The sequence below is a fragment of the Larus michahellis genome, chromosome 2 (assembly GCF_964199755.1).
Source record: "Larus michahellis chromosome 2, bLarMic1.1, whole genome shotgun sequence".
Taxonomy (NCBI): Eukaryota; Metazoa; Chordata; class Aves; order Charadriiformes; family Laridae; genus Larus; species Larus michahellis.
The window spans coordinates 121,658,101-121,674,511 of record NC_133897.1 but is presented as its reverse complement, the minus strand read 5'-3'; positions in this window follow the sequence as shown (position 1 = coordinate 121,674,511).

Below are 16,411 nucleotides of genomic sequence, written 5' to 3'. Positions count from 1 at the left end.
TTGTAATGCTATTTTTGTATGTTTTTTAACGTTCCATACCATACTGATGTCATCACCACTGCAGTAACACATAAAGTATCCATATTACTAATGCAATAGTCAGTGGTTGAAGTGAGCCAGTATTTTGGCGTTTCAGAGTTAGATCTATACCTTCTATGTAGCGGAAATAGATAGAATAAGGGCAAACACAGCCTCAGAATGAGTACTTCTCAAACTTCTCTAGAGACATTCAGAGACTTGGGTCAGTAGACTATTTTTGGAGTATCCTTGAAAGAAGATTGATAAATTATATTTAGATTATCAAGAAATCATTGCATGTGAAAGCTATATAGGAGCGTTGATAAGAAACCAAGAAAGGTTGAAAGTGTGTATCACTCAAAAGTGCTCCTAGCAGTTCTGAATTTCCATTTGGACCACTGGATAGAAAGAAGTTATTTCTTGCAAATGTAAACATGCGTGTTCTTTTACAGACCAAAATATCTCCATTTTGTTGTGTCAAATTTTTTATTATAACAGAAGATAATTTGATCTACAAAAGACGATAAAATACCTCAAACAACAATAATAGTCCTGGCAAAAATGAAGACAAAAGCCTCAGCTGTTACACTGTATCTCTCTGTCCTCTACCCCATTATGAAGAAGGGTGCATATGGACTCATCAGAAAAGGTAAATACGAACAATCGTTCATTGCAAAAACTTGTCACATAATTTCAAATGGGTTTTCAAAACAAATGTTTAGACTTTCAAAAATTTAATTTGCACATTAATAATTTAAAAAGAAGAAAAAGTTTAGTCTAAACAAAAACGATGGAAAAAGTTTGATCTACCTTGAAGGAGAAATCTTAAACCACTGATCATTACCCTTTGGGAATACCGGAGGTAATAAGACAGAATTGGCGGCATCCACCTAACAGTCATTTTGTGCTTTTGGAGCTTTTCTTGCATTTACATTTTGTATGAAGACTTTTGTTTTTTTTCTCTTACCCCTGTAAGTGCTTCATGGAACAGCAGCAGAAAGGGCCTTGGATCATTGTGTAAACAGAGCTGTATAATTCAAAACATAATTGGCATATAATGCAGTTAATTAAAATTTCACTTTTCTGTTCATGGAAAGATTTTTCAAACATATTTTGGTGTCTAAAAATTCAGTCAGTCACCTGCTGATATTGCAGAGCCAGCTACCAGTACAATTCCCAATGAATTCCATTTGCGTGAGGTAACTAACACGTTTGAGTGCTTCAGAAAGCACCCTTTTCCTATTGCAGTGGTCTCATTAGTTTTAAAACATTGTTCTTGCGTTGTTTTTTCGAATGGGGCATAGGCTTTTAAGCCTCCAAGACTGCATCATCAGCCCAACCCCTCCTGGCACAGTCCTCAGAAAGATTTATGCCTGTTCCTGTCGTGGGGGCTTGGAGAGAGGGCTTTTGCCCCAGGTCAGCAACAAGCAAGTCCCTCAGCAGAGGGTCAGTTGCTGTCCTCACTGGGCGAATGCCCACTCTGTGCCTTTCTGAATTTAAAAATAAAGTGCTCCACACTCAGAAAGGCCTCTTTGCTTCCTGCCTATATTGTTTTCATACTCAAGGACACTGGAGAGACATTCTTTTTTAATATTTCCCCTGGTGCGCAATATCCAGGAGCAAAAAAAAAAGCTTCACAGGACTTAGAAAAAAAAGACTAGGAAATAACAAAGAATGACACAATGAAGTAATAATAAATACCTTAATTACAGAGAAGCTAGGGATATTTGTGTATTCTAATAAAAAATTGGTACTGTCCATATTTTGATATTCTGAGAACAATTTAGGTAATGTGCTAGGGTAGCTCGTCTATAAAGTGGCCAGATCTCATAGACACAAAAGTTGATTTTTTCTCAGAATCTGTAAGATGTCCAGTGAGAGGGAGACATGCAGAAAAGTTAGTGGTGTAAGATACATGTAAAAGCGGTAATAACGATAATACAGTGCTGTGCTGTACATTTAATTTCAATAGGAACTATCTTAATGTTTAGATGGCTAAATACAACTTTTGTATCTCATCTAGATGGCAAAACATGATAAAATTTTTCACTTGATAAAATTTCGGCACTGCTCTGTGATCGTTAATTACATGTCTATATTAGTGTTCATTGAACAGAACTGACCAACACATTATCTGTCATTTGCAAAATGCATGAAAATGAAACTAACACATTCTGGAGTTACCCATAAGCTTGTTCTTGCTACAGATGGGTTGAAGAATCAGTATCATCCTGCGGTGTGATATGACTACAAAAGGAAAAGCTACGTGATTTCTTTGGTTTTGTTTGTGTCGCAGGTGAAGGAGGAAGCAGTCACTGATGATGGAGAGATAACTGAGTTGTGGGTAAGAAATTCCTACTGACATAAATCCATCTCCAGCACTCGCTTTGTGTTGAAAAGCTTTGCTCAAGGAGAGATAATCCTTGAGAGCTAAGCCAGCTCCCAAGGCCCCTTCCCTTTGGGATGAATGATGAGGTTACCAATTGGGAATGCTAAAGGACTCAGGGAAATGGGGAGTCAGACTGGGTATCTCAATCAGATGCATGTTGTGGGTATTTTCATACGCGGCTAACATTAATGTTTCTGTAGGCTAAAGCTCACAACCTTAACTCAAGAGTTGTATTGTACAGGGAAAACACATGAAAGAAACTAAATGTGCCTTTAAAAGTAAGCATGTTACGGTCTGGGATGATAAACCCAGAACTGACTTATTCATAAAGTCATCATGATTGTATTAGACTGTTACAGAACAGGCTAATGTGGATGTCTCAACAGAATTTTTAAATTAAAAGATTTATCACTTTTAATGTATTCCCTTTAGTTCTTCAGTTTCATAAAGTTGATCACATCTTGTGAAGTTTTCTTTTTTAGTAACTTTTATCTTTCAGTTTAATTTTTTTTTTTGCTTTGCTTTGCTGCTTTGCTTCAGTCTGGTATTTTTAGGGGGAGTTTCATTCTGATATTTTGTGGATTTTTTGTTTGTTTGTTTGTTTGTTTCCTATAAGTTTATGTTAAATATTTTCACAGTTTTTCCTTCCTAAGTAAGTATACATATTTATACAATTTTATATTACCCACAACAGAAAAGAACACTCAATTGTGTGAGAGGCTGAATATAATTTTCAGATTTCCTAAATGGCTTAAACCCTGCATTATTTTAAAACATCCAGAGCAGATGATGGCAGGGAAGAAGAGCTGAGGGTGCCAGGCCAGGGGCAGAGGATGGGTAGGACACCCAAGTTGGGCTTGGATCTACATGAGGTAACCATGAACATACCTCCTAATACCGCACTCTCAGACTTAGCCTTGAGTGAAAGTCTCCTGTGTGGGAAGCGAAAAACCCCAACAACGTAAATAATTAAACTTTTCTCCTCTAGCCTTACCTTCTTGATTAAAGGAAGCATGTTTCCCCAGCAATTACCTGGAGGATCTGTCATTCCTAAGTTAATACAGACCTCTGTTCTGAAAGAGGAAGCCAGCCTAAGACTTTATGAAACTATCTGTTTTCTGGCAAGCACCCAGGAATGTAGATTTAAATGCTGTGTTCAGACCTACGTGGAAGGCTGAAAAAGAGAATTTCTGTATAAGTGAAAGAAGGCAAATGGGAAATGCCATTAAGTCTATCAGAGCAGTGACGAAGTCGGCACCGTTTGCCTGATTTTAATATGAGGAGCCCAAGGCACAGCAAGATGAAGTGACTTGTCTGAAACACCTCAGCAAAGCAGGGACAGGACTCTGTCTCACCTGCTGCGCTTTAAGATATCTTACAAGTGGCATATGGCAACGCACTTGCCTCTGATATATCTTATTTCACATTTCTGGAGCTGGAGCTCCTGGGAATTACTTGACAGGTGAGGCACCCAGACACACTTTGCGATGCTTATGACATACAGGTCTATGTTTTGTCATATACTTTATGTTTTGATATTTTGGGAATCTCGCTTAGATACCAGCAGGATCACTGTTGTTGCTGATAAAACTGTTACGGAGTACACGCTTCTCCTGTCAAGATTATTTCAGACTGCTAAGCATCCATTGCAGTCCAAAAGAGTAACAAAAGGAATTGCTAGGATGGGTAGTATCTCTTGTTATCAGCCTGATTAACCACACTATGCAGCGTATTATGAACGCGTCTCTCTGGATATGAAATTGAATGTTAAAGGCAATCTTTCAGTTTCCTCAGAACAGTTGATTTTTGCAGCCTATTAATTTCACTTTACTGTTATTGTGAGTAACGACAATAATAATCGTGATGATAACATTTTCTGAGTTGCTGAAGATGTGCGGGGCATGCCTAGGAACATAATCAGAAAGACAGCCTTGCAGCAAAACTAGAAAAATTGAACATGATGCAAGGAGTAGAGGGTCAGGAAGAAAAAAAAAAGTGTGTGGAAATGAGAATGATTAGAGCAATGCAATCATGAGATTGTTCACTCTGAGATTGATGCCTGACTTCTCTGTCAAACCTTTAGAATTAACAGCAAGAGATTGATAAGTGCCCTGGGTAACAGTCACCTGCTACTTTTTCAAGCAGTTAGCATCTCTTGGCTGCCTTCTTATTCTCCCAATCTGAGGTACAATTTTCCTTTCATTTATAATGAAGAGCCTAGTGAGTTTTATCTCCTGGTGAAGCCAAATTCATTGAGACTAGGGTTTGCAGTAGGGTCTAGGCTTATGTGCAAGTTAGTGTTGCCTGCATGAGTTACTGTCATGACTCCCTCTGGACAACAAGGGAGTTGTCCAGTCAAAAGTCAGTATTATTGCTCTTGCCACCACTCTTCTATGACAAGCATAGGAGAACTTCCTAGCTCTGCATGGCCCAGGAACTCTCCAAGACCCATGCGCAAACCATGCCGCTCCTTTGAGTTTTCTGTGTAAGGCAGGTCTGCAGCCACAAACACAGACTTCTGGTATAAAATAGAAAAATCACTGGCACAGCCCCATGGTGGCAGCAGCTGGGAGGTGATATCAGAAAACACATCAGGTGCTGAACAGTGACGTTCTTCAGAGGTCTTCAAGTATTGTGGTGGGAAGTCAAGAGAGTCTTAGAGCATAGCCCTCCCCGTCTCTCTCAAACCCCAAAGTTATCCTCTCTTATCCGTTATTATCTCCTGAAGGAAGAGTTAATTCAGAAGGCTCAATTAATCTTTCCCTCAGAGCCTCAAGAGAAAATGGTCAGTCAATACGGGCACAGGTGGAAGACCTGTGAAGAGCTAACGTGTCTGTGGGTATGTGTTTAGGTTCACTTATGACTGAACCATCCCAAGCTTCCTTACTTTCTGCCACGGTACCTCTTAGAGGTAAAGAGGACAAGCAGATTATTTTTTCTCTCATTGAGTTTACTGAGACTATCTTCAGTGTCTAGAAAGAACTGCAGGCAGGATAATAGACTCAAATAGGCTCAAAAAAGCAGGAGCAAGCCAGGAGCAGTAAAGATCAAAGAGATCTTTGCTCAGGTGGCAAGGTTCGTATGCAGTGGCCAGTCTCAAAAGTTATTCCTTTAAAGGTGGGGATGATGACCACTTTAATTTCCTCTTCTGCCTTTTACTGTTGAGTGATGCCTTTCTGGTTTTCAAAAACACGCCAGATGCAGTGTGTCTCCCACTCCTTCCCGCAAGATCCAAGGGTGCTTGGCCTTGGCCTTGTAGCATATGGGCTTCCAAAGCAGTAGCTGCAGTTGTGTATAAAAGACTTCTGGTATTTGTTCAGACTAGAATTTGCTTTTGTTGCTGGTGAAAGAGTATCTATTTATAGGGAAGGGACTGTGCCTTGCTCCTATCTCACTTTCACCACAGAGGGTAACAGAGGCCCAGGATCATACCTCTGAGCAGGAGGCAGGAGTGCTGGAGGAAGGTGAAAGCAATGGCCTCCTGGCACAGAGAGAAATTCTAAATGCATCCATCATGGACAAAGCTTAGCCTAACTTGCATTTCAAAGTCAAAGGCAAACAAAAGGAAGGTGACACTGAGTAACTTTTGCACAGTTTTTACTCATGCATGACAGAAAATAATAATACTAGAGTCTTATGGTTCACATTAATGAAAGATGAACATCTAGTATTCCTGGTGGGATTAACAAAATCATTATGAATCCATATCTTCACTAGCTTCAGCCTGTGACGGTGATTTTGGAGCTGCTGTTTTGGACATGTTTAGGTATGAAGACAAGCAGCCTTGGAGCAGGGAACTGAAACCAGAGGAGAGATGTACCTGTTGTGGGGCCGAGGGAGGAAATGGTCTTAGTACGAGAAGGTTAGACAGGTCATCGGCAGGATCTGTGTGCTGCTTCACTGCAGGTTACTAGTACCTGGGATGCTGCATGGAAAGAACAAAGCTGCCTGTAAGGTGGCCTGGTTTCCCTTAGTTTACTAAATAAAGAAAATATAAAACATTCTTATAGAATAGGAAAAAGAAAACTTGTTTCATTTGGACAGTAAACAAAGATTATATGAGTGCAAAATAAATGGTTTATATTACTGGGTTTTTTTTTTAATATTCATGATGGTGAAACATAATTTGCAATGTATAATTAACTTCCTTCTTGTTAATCTAATACCTTGGCTTAACCATTTTATTTGAAGACCGGTTAATTTATAAATCTATCTCAGCTGCTAACTTGCTTGACTAGCTTTGGGCATGGATGAAGATGGTGTACTTCCCTGTGCTGTGCCAATGTCGTGTCAGCATTTTGGAGATTCTGGGCATAATCCACTGCGAGTTTATATTCTGATGTAGGGTTGGAGACAAAGAACCAAATTCACAATACGGATTCAGGAGTAAAGAGGACACTGTTATTTGTTTGACTTCAGAAGCACTGGAGACCAATCAATCTCTCGCCTTATAATGTATGAAAAAGTAAAAATCAGATTTGTTAAAAGAAAATATGTGAAGAAAAACCAGTATTCCTCTGGAGTGATTTCAGAAAACATCTTACCTCATGAAAAGATATTGGAAAGTTGGTCTTTGCAGTAGCTATGACATACATATAGGCAGCTAGATAAACGATGAAAGATTATCAGAATAAAGGAGACTGTAATGTTGGTCAAAACATCCATCAGAAGCCATGAAATGTATGTTTTATAAAAGGACAATGCTGTTTTTGGTATTAGATTGAGGATCAAAATCAAACTGAAGTCACATCATAGCTCATATGATTGAACCTATGTGTCGCAGTAGCTCATGGAGACTGCCCAGAGGCTGCCCTCGGCATCTGGCCCTGTTGTGTTTGTTGCTAAATAGCTCTTACTGACATGGTCTCCCTTCTGAAGAGCTCGGAGTGCAGAAAAGGGATACACATTTTTAAAAAAGAGTTTTCAATCTCAAGTTGATATTTTAAACCAGTCAGAACTGCGCTTCTCCACTTGTAATCCTGCTTTCCTTTTTGTACTCTGAATTGAGGATGCAATTTAAATTATTTTTATACATCAGTATAATACCACAGTTTCTGAACAAATGATATATCCACTACACAGATGCTGTAAACCAAGCCTATAATTATTCAGGGGATATTATGTCCCCTGTATCTATGTACGTATATGGGTATGTACGTGGTGTGTACAAAGAAGCACAGAAGAGAAAGAACGGCATCTCAGGAACATCATCCCCCTACTTCCCTCAGAAAGTGCGTAGTGCTTTCCAAAGGCTTTTGTCTTATCTCTAAGTTAAATTATCTATATACGCTTGGTTCTAAACATCTTGCAGCCATTATGGCTTATTAAACAACACAAAAATCTACTATTTATTTTAAAATTGCAAATATTTTAACATTATTATCTCTTCAATTATTTATTTCAGTTTTTTGAATCAGCAGTGTTATGTGAAGGCTAATTAGTGGTATCTGGTTACATTTCTGGAATTTAAATAATGCCAAAAGCTTATATCCACAGAGGCCAAAAAAAGAGGGAAGTGCATGCAAGGGAAGTTAAATCTAGGTTTTGGGAATAGCAGGGAGACTAAACCAATGTGGATAAATAAAACCCAGTCCTAATGTTTGATTTGTGTTCTATATTTTACTGTTTAGATCAGGCTTTTCAGTGGCTAAAGAGTAAAACCTTAATATTCATTTGGAAAAATTGTTTTTACCATATATTTTGTTTAACTGAAAATACGTTAGAAATCTCATGAGCTATCCTACTTACAGGTAAAGAAGAGAACCTCTGCGTTGGGACAAAGAACAATTATTATCCTAGATTTAACAGAGAAAAAAGCCAAAGCAGCAAGACAAGAAAGAAGCTATAGGAGCCATAGGAGCAATCTGAAGCTACCCAGGACCAATTCTGTGACAAGTGGAGGCTCAACTTCAAGTGACATTTTTAGAAGCTCTTACGAAGTAACAGGCTTGTAAAGTCACATCCAAGCATCTAAGTGGCATGACTTTCAAACATGTGAAGCATCACCACATTAATGCTGCTAAAATCAGGCCTGCTAATTAGAAAACCAAGTTGGGTAACTGCATCACAGCATCACTTCAAAAGAAGATGATGTTAAGAATCTAACTTCAGCAGCCACTAAAAGAAAAAGTAAAAGCTAACCAGAAAATCTTGGCTTGGCGATCTAAAGCATGAATCCCTACCCTTACATGATTTAAAGGTGAATTTGCTTTAGACGGTGCAAAGTTAGGTATCACTTTCAACAGGTTTGACTTTAGATAAGCAAGTTGGGGAGCAGAAGCATGTCTGGGCATAAAGGACAAAGTTATAAAACTGTGTCTGGAGCCCTTCTTCACCCTTCCAGTGTGCCTCTCTCAGCTGACTTGCTAGCCGTTTGCACACGGTAAGGAGATTTTTTTCTGGGCTTTAGGAACAATTTCACTGACTTTCAGTGTTGTTAAAATGTGGGGTATTTAGTTCAATTGTGCAGTTTGTTCTCTCAACTAAAGAGAAAAATCTATACTGACATTTCACATTTCTATAATGTTAGTAAGACACAAAGGTATGTGTATTTGGCCTTTGGATATCAGTTGCAGCTAAAATTTCCCATCTTGCCTCAAAATAATCTGTTTTCTCAATGGTGGTGCTACTTCATGCATGCTACAGAAGTTCTGTCTTCACAGGTGGATGGCATGCAAGGACACATACCACTTAAGAACTGGAGAAGTAAACAGCAAGGATAAGATACGTGTATAAGCTTGAAAAGCTCAACATTCATGATAGGATAATTTGGATTTTTTAGATAAATATTCTCATATATGTATATATTTTTATATATATATTTCAAGTCCATGACCAGCCCCAAATGAGCCAGGAATATATGTCAAGCAACCTCACCATCTCTATTTAAATATATTGTACTAAAACATCCATAGAGTCAAAACCCTGAGCAACGTTGTATTGTTATCCAGTCTTACTGCTTTCAGTACCCAAAGGCAAGTAAACCCCCGAAGCATAGTGCTCTCATCCTAGTTTTACTTTCCGTTTTTTTCCACTCTTGCCAAGAGAATGCCATTGAAAGTCACATTCCCATCTTGGCTCAAGCAATGTCCTGGTTGTCTGGATAACTGTGTTATCTCAGACAGCCTGCACAAGTTCTGCACCTGGATCCTTCCCCCTGAAAGCAGCTGAGCAGGATGGGCAGACGAGACGGTGCTGAAGGCAAGAACCGGTGAAGGTGATGGGCCTGAGGACGGCTGTGTGTTGAGAGTGGCATTGGAGCCGGGCACCTGCAATGGCACTGGCATGCTTTGCCTAACTCTGGATAGCAGCTTAGAGGAGGCATCTTAAGGTTTTTCACACGTGGGTTTGAAAACGCTGGGCATTTTAATGAGCTTTTCCCATCCAAATCTCCGTTGGCTAGCATCAGACGTATCTCAGAACACACTGCTTGTCAATGCTAGCATTTACACACATAGTCACTCACTTATTTCTGGTTTTAATTAGCAACGAACTAGCAGATTTGGCTATCTGGTATGGTGCCCTGTCCCACCTCTATTTCTAGCATCATTTGAGAATACCTCTTCCTCTGGCTGTCTGTTTCCACCTGAAAGTCATGTGAGAGGCAGACAGACCTGCTCTCCTTCCAGCTCTCACTGCAGTGGAGCTAGAGGAGAGGTAGCAGGAGTTTTGCTGGGTGGATGCCGCTGGCAATGCCTTCACAGGTGGTGGGAGGAGAGCTAATTCCTTAACTGCCCCTTCTTCCAGGGAAGAAAGGAAGGATGGATGAGAGAAAGGAAACCAGTACTGTTCCTTCTAGCCCTTAGAGCCTGTACTCTAATTAATGGAGCATGCTTGAAGGTGATTACAGAAATCCTAACACAGGCTTTAGGTAACAATGACCAGATGTTTGTATACACTGCTGCAGGGCATGGTCAGCAGTCAAAGTCTTCATCTGCTGCCTTTGCTGAGGCTGAGGGTGCATTTACACGTCCACAGCACGAGCAAACCAGCTGTTGTGACACTACTGGGAGTGTGATCGCTTCTTTTCAACTGACTGTATAGAGCAGGTATGTGAGCCACAAGCAAAGCATGCAGTTTCTTGTCTAATCTGACTGCTCAGGCAATGACTGCTGTGTGAATAGCATGACTAATAGCACAAGGACATTCTGAATCCAGCTGCCTTCAAGTATGAACGGGGCCCCTGAAGAAGTAGTCGTTTGCTTGTATGTTTTTGTTGTCTTAGTCATCACTACATTGATAACGACTTCACGTGCTGCCCTGCCCCTCCAAATTATTTTGGTGCGTGGATACCCATGTCTTTTTTTCGGAGCAGATCTTTGTAGTGTAGCCTGCATCTGAATGTTGAGGCAATGAGAAAGTGGAAGTCATATGGTTCAGCAATCGTCATTAAAATACCGCCATTGGCAACAGTAACAAGTAAAGTCAAAACCATCTCTCTAATACAGTGCTTTATTAAAAATTAGTAATTAAACATGGAAATCACTGAGTAAAATTAAGGTTATTTTGTTTTTCCTTTGAAGATGGAGAACCATGGTATTTCAATACTCTCACCGATAGAAAATACTGAGTTCCTAAGTAGTGACCCCTGTTCTTTCCATTTCAACAACTAGCTTTTGTGAAATGATCACAAATTTCCACACGACGCACAAAAAATATTTTAAGATGTCAGATTTTTTATTTATTTTCTTGGGGGAAAAACCAATGCCCAGGCTTGAGCCTGAAGTATGTATTTCAGTGTTTTCCATAATGTAATACTTCTGGTTTACATTTTATTTACATAAAATATTACACATCATCTTCTTTAATGCAATAGCATTGTTATTTTCTGGTTTTATACGAGCACTGTAACATTGGCATCTGAACTGATTTATGTTTCAGATAAAGCCTATAAAGCGTTATATCTGGGCAAGGATCTTTACATATTGTGTGCTTGTATACTGAATTTGTGAGACGGTGTCTTAATAAAAATCTCAAATGGAGATAATGACATAAGAATGTATCATATCAGCAGCCATAGACATCAGACCAACGTTCTCTCTAGCCTAACAGCTTGCCTTTGAGAGTGGCCAACAGCACTTGCTTAGTCTAACAGCCAAGTTCAGAAAGGAACTCCCAGAAAAGGGTCATTGGTGGTTAGGAACTTCATGAGCTGGAAATTGCATCCATACAGCTATGCCTAATAGCATTTGATGCACCTTTCTTCCATTAATTTGTTTTGACACTTTTATACCACCAAAACATCCTCTGGCAAGGAGTTCCTCAGATTTAGTTATGTGCAATGTGAAAAAGCTCTTCCTTCTGTTGCTTTAAACATGAGGACTTATTATTTCACTGAATGCACTCTGTTATGAGAAGCAGCAAATAGTCCTTCATTAGTCACCTTTGCCAGGTCATTTGGTGGCATCGTACTGAGCAATGAGAACTTACACAACAAAATAAAGTGCATACCTTCTAAGAATGACTACTAAACTTCTCTTTTAATCAAGAGTTAGCCTTCCCTGTAAATAACAGTCATTATGCACCATTAAAGATGAACGTGGTGTGCTGCTGGAAGTAAAGATCAGCTTGTTTTATCTCTCCAGTTGTTCTGGATTCTGTCTTTCATCTCTGGGAAGTGACTGACCCAGAGACTATTGAATTCATGGAGATGGATGTCTTTGAGTTCACTGAACATTGGAACAGGTTCCATGAGGGGAAATCTGCTTCTGTAGATGAAATGGGTTTCCCTAATTTATGTAATCAAGGAGAGCAAGAAATGCCTCTACAGGATGCTTGAACACAAATCCATGAAGCCAGAGTCCTAAATTATGTGAATCATGCTTTTAATGTATTCTTCTGACACAGGTGCATTTCAACACTCTACCAGAAGACCTGAAACAGCCACCCTTGCCAAGCTTTGCAAACGCTTTGCTGAAGAACAGATGGTGGCAATTTCTCACATCCCTAAATCCAAGAAATAAGTCCCCACAGGGCCTAAAGTGGTTCACCAGAGGCTGAGTAGCATTTAGTAAGTTGTGTGTCTGCCATTGGTATGATACAGCCTGTTTCCCAGAGCTTATCATGCCTGCTTTGTGGACCTGCTTTCCTTTATATCCCTCCAAAGCCTGGATTCATATCACCTGCCTAAAGTAAGCATCACAAATACATATATAGTCAATAGAATGTCACCTGCTCAGGACAACTCAAAGGTGAGCCTCCAGAGATGGCTGTTTCTGACTATTTAGAAAGTCAAAGTGACTGTGCTTTTAACATTATGCCTTTGATGGGTGAGCGCTTAGTCAGGCAGGTGGGATTTATCTGTTCCCGAGCTCTGAATTGTGTGTGAACTGGAGATGTGGCCGACCCTTGCACTGGTCACTTAATGGCGGGCAGGCTTACTGTGTGTTGCTCCATCGTTCCTGTGTCAGCTTCTGTTGCAATCTGGCCCATGGACATCTCAGACAGGTTGCTGAAGAACATCCAGACTGGGTTGGGTACCTGTTACAAGTCTAATTAGAAGGAAGCAATTACTGGGATTACATGTACAACTGAGATTCTGTGCGAGCAAATATTCACTTTGGCATTTATTGAAGCTTCTCTTTTAAAATACTTGTTACAAAAACATTTGTCTTAATTTCCATTAATTGTGTATACAATCAATGCAGAGGTTTAGGCGTGTTGTAAAGTTCTGCATTTTATCCAGGTCCTTCTCACAAGATCAGCCTCGTTTTGTTTCTTCTGGAATCTCAAGAGAGTAATTTTCTAGTTTGGTCACCACGACATGAAGGAAAGGCATTGCCCCTCTGCAAAGTTTCTGTTCCTATTGCTCTCCAGTTTAATTAACGCATCTTATGCTATGCCTCTTAAAACTCCTTTCTCTCTGTTGTCTCCTCTCAGTTTTCCCAGGTACAGGCCGCCACACCAGCCGCAGCTCCCAAGGTGCGCAGTGACGCCAGGGCTGCCCCTGTGCATGGCGGGAGCCAACGGGACTGCAAAAACTGGTGCCAGGTGCTCACTCGCCCTGTATGTGTTATCTAAAAGACACATTGCATTCTTTAAGTCGTGCTTACTGGAAATCACTTGAACAGTCATTCTAAGTATACTAGAAAATCTAGAGAAATATGTATTCTCCCTATTGACTATTTTCTTTTTTTTTTTTTTTTTGTTTTTTCACAATTCTGGTGGTTGATGTGGGAAAATTGCCTCTAGAAAACCCTTTTGAAACAGCAGATATATATTCTAATATTGTTTGCATCACATTTTTGGCTAAAATGATTCAGACCTGAGCCATCCAAATCTAAAAGTGACCATTTTTCATCAGCGCCTGCTACACGCCCCCAGTGGCAGTACGTACTTGCAGGGACTGGTGTTGAGCCCCGCGGCATCTTGGGAGGTGTCTCAGGGGTCTCCCTCAGGAGGGCAGGCCTTGTGATCATAGTAGATCCTTCCCTGGCACATGCAGTGGGGGATCTTCACCCTCTAGACCTTTACAGCCCCCACCAGCTTCCTCTTGTGGTATCCCCTCTGAGGAGAGCTCCCTCACCACTACGGAAGATGCACAAGTTATTTGTGATCTATTGTGGTGCTATTGTGGTGCTATTTCTCATCATTTTATATACCTAATGCATGCATGAAATATGACAGTGTACTTGAACACATATTCACAAATTAATGAATATAATGACAATGTATAAACACCTTGCATCTGTCAAAAGATGGTGAGATACCTGTGTAACTTCAGACAGTATTAAATTGTCTGCCATTTACCTGAAGTCACAATCATCCCCTCCTCACCTTCCCCCTGCATACTTTCCTCAGCTAGGGATGTACCAAACTTTGATTTTGAGAGAAAGCTGCCTCTTGTAGCAAATTAAAAAAAACAAAACAAAACAAAGCAAAACATGCCACTGACCCTCAGATTGCCATCTTTGAGCTTCTAAGATACTTTTAAACCATTTGGGTTTCTTCATACACAAAGGCAAGTGGTGAGAAAGCAAAGCCAACAAGAGAAAAGCAAGTACTAAGAACAAGGATAAGTCTTCAAATACTGGATTTCACACTAGCATTTTGTTCTGAAAAAAGTAAATCATTACTGGCAGTTTATGCCTTTATGGCTATGATGAATAAAGGATGTTGTCAGAAGAAGCAAAGATTAAACACTAAAAATGTCTTAGTCATTGTTAGATATAAAACTAACGCCTCAACAAAAAAAAAAAAAAAAAGAGGGTTGTCATGATATTAGCAAGTTATCCACTTGGTTTCTCAAGACTATGACAGCGCACATGTAATTAGACAGGGAATGAGAGTGGTGAAAATGGAGGGGTGTGGCTTTACAGTGCACTCAGTACAGGCACACACCTAAGAAAACAGCCAGTCACTCAGGAAACTGATAAACAGTTTCTGTACCCCACATCCAAAGTGATAAGCCGAACTCCAGGGAAGCAGAACACTTCATCCGCCGTTCCAGTTGTGCTCCTGAGAAGCGCGGATCTGCCAAACCAGAAAGTTGTGTGACCCCTAGGTCTACTTCAGCAAAGCACCAGCTTTGGGTCAACTGGAAGCACACAGCTCCAGGACACAATGCACAGGATGCTGCATGTTGTGCAAGGATATGCCACTCTGCTAACTACTTATATAAATATAAATATAAATATAAATATAAATATAAATATAAATATAAATATAAATATAAATATAAATATAAATATAAATATATATTCTTTTTGCCCTCCTACCTTTGGGCTGTGATCTGACTGTAACTGTGCCTTTTTTGTTAATTAATGGCAAGCCTCTTTGGGAAAGAGAATTTTGTTTTACTCATTTTTATAAAAATGTTTTATATTAGTAGTAGTGGTATTAATAATGGTAATAACAATAGGGAAACAAGAAAACTTTTGTGTGGTGCACAACAGAATCTTTCTTGAAAAGAAATGCTTGGGTTTTTCCCCTCTAAGAGATAGCTCAGATATTTCAGACTTGAAAGGAACAGCAGACAAAACCAGAAAAGTAAAGAATCTATAAGAAATAAATAATAACACACCCCCCCATTAAAATAAAGGAATGCTGAATATTTTGGGTAATGGGACTAGTTGCCTATAATACGCTTATAGGAGAACTTCGTATATTATGAATGATATTGGTTCTCTCTCTGTAAAACACATGATCTTCAAAAATAACCTAATAGTCTTTTTCTTAACTGTTGTCAAAAAAGCTAAAAGAAGGGTAATAAATCAACCTCACTCTACTGGTACAACTGGATTTAGGAAACTGATGAGAAAGACAATGACACAGCAGGTAGTTTGGTATGGAAATTGCTAAGAAAGCGAAAAGCAGGGTGTCATTCCCGTCGGTGAATGTAGCTCTTTCAGTTTACACCAAACCCATGGATTAGGGGCGTAACCAGTTTTTCTAAGAATCCTGTTAAAATTCAATCATGATTTATCATGAATAAAAAGCCAATCCTTAAAAAAAAAAACCTACCAAACCTAGTTCCCTCTATGGACACTATTTCTGCTTTTATTTGCTGTTGATCACTAGAAATGGCTGGAAAATATTATCTGGTGTATTTATACCTGTTGCCACAATCTTGGAATTTCTCATTTTCTGGAAAAAAAATTAACATTTGGAAGTCTGGTTTTACCAGAAAGTTGAAATGATTTGAGGAAAGGTCATCAAAACCTTCACATTTTTCTTAATCATTTCAGATTTGATTCTTTACCTTGGAAGGTTATACAGTGCAGGCTCAACCAGTTTTTGAATAGGAGGAGGCCATCTGGAAAAGTTTGGGCAATATGCAAATCAGTAATTTGTGGTGGCTGCAGAGAGCTGAGTTTGCACTTGATATTTTTTCCTGGAAAAGAAAGGTACCAACTTTGAGAAAGGTGGGACAGACATAGCAAGCAAAAGGGTTGGACTACCATCACCAATAGAACGTTCCTAAATCCTAGTTTTCACCCTCAGTTGCTATTTCCCAGATGCTTCTCCTGGTCCTCCTGCCCCTGCTGGTACAAAAGGTACTCATGC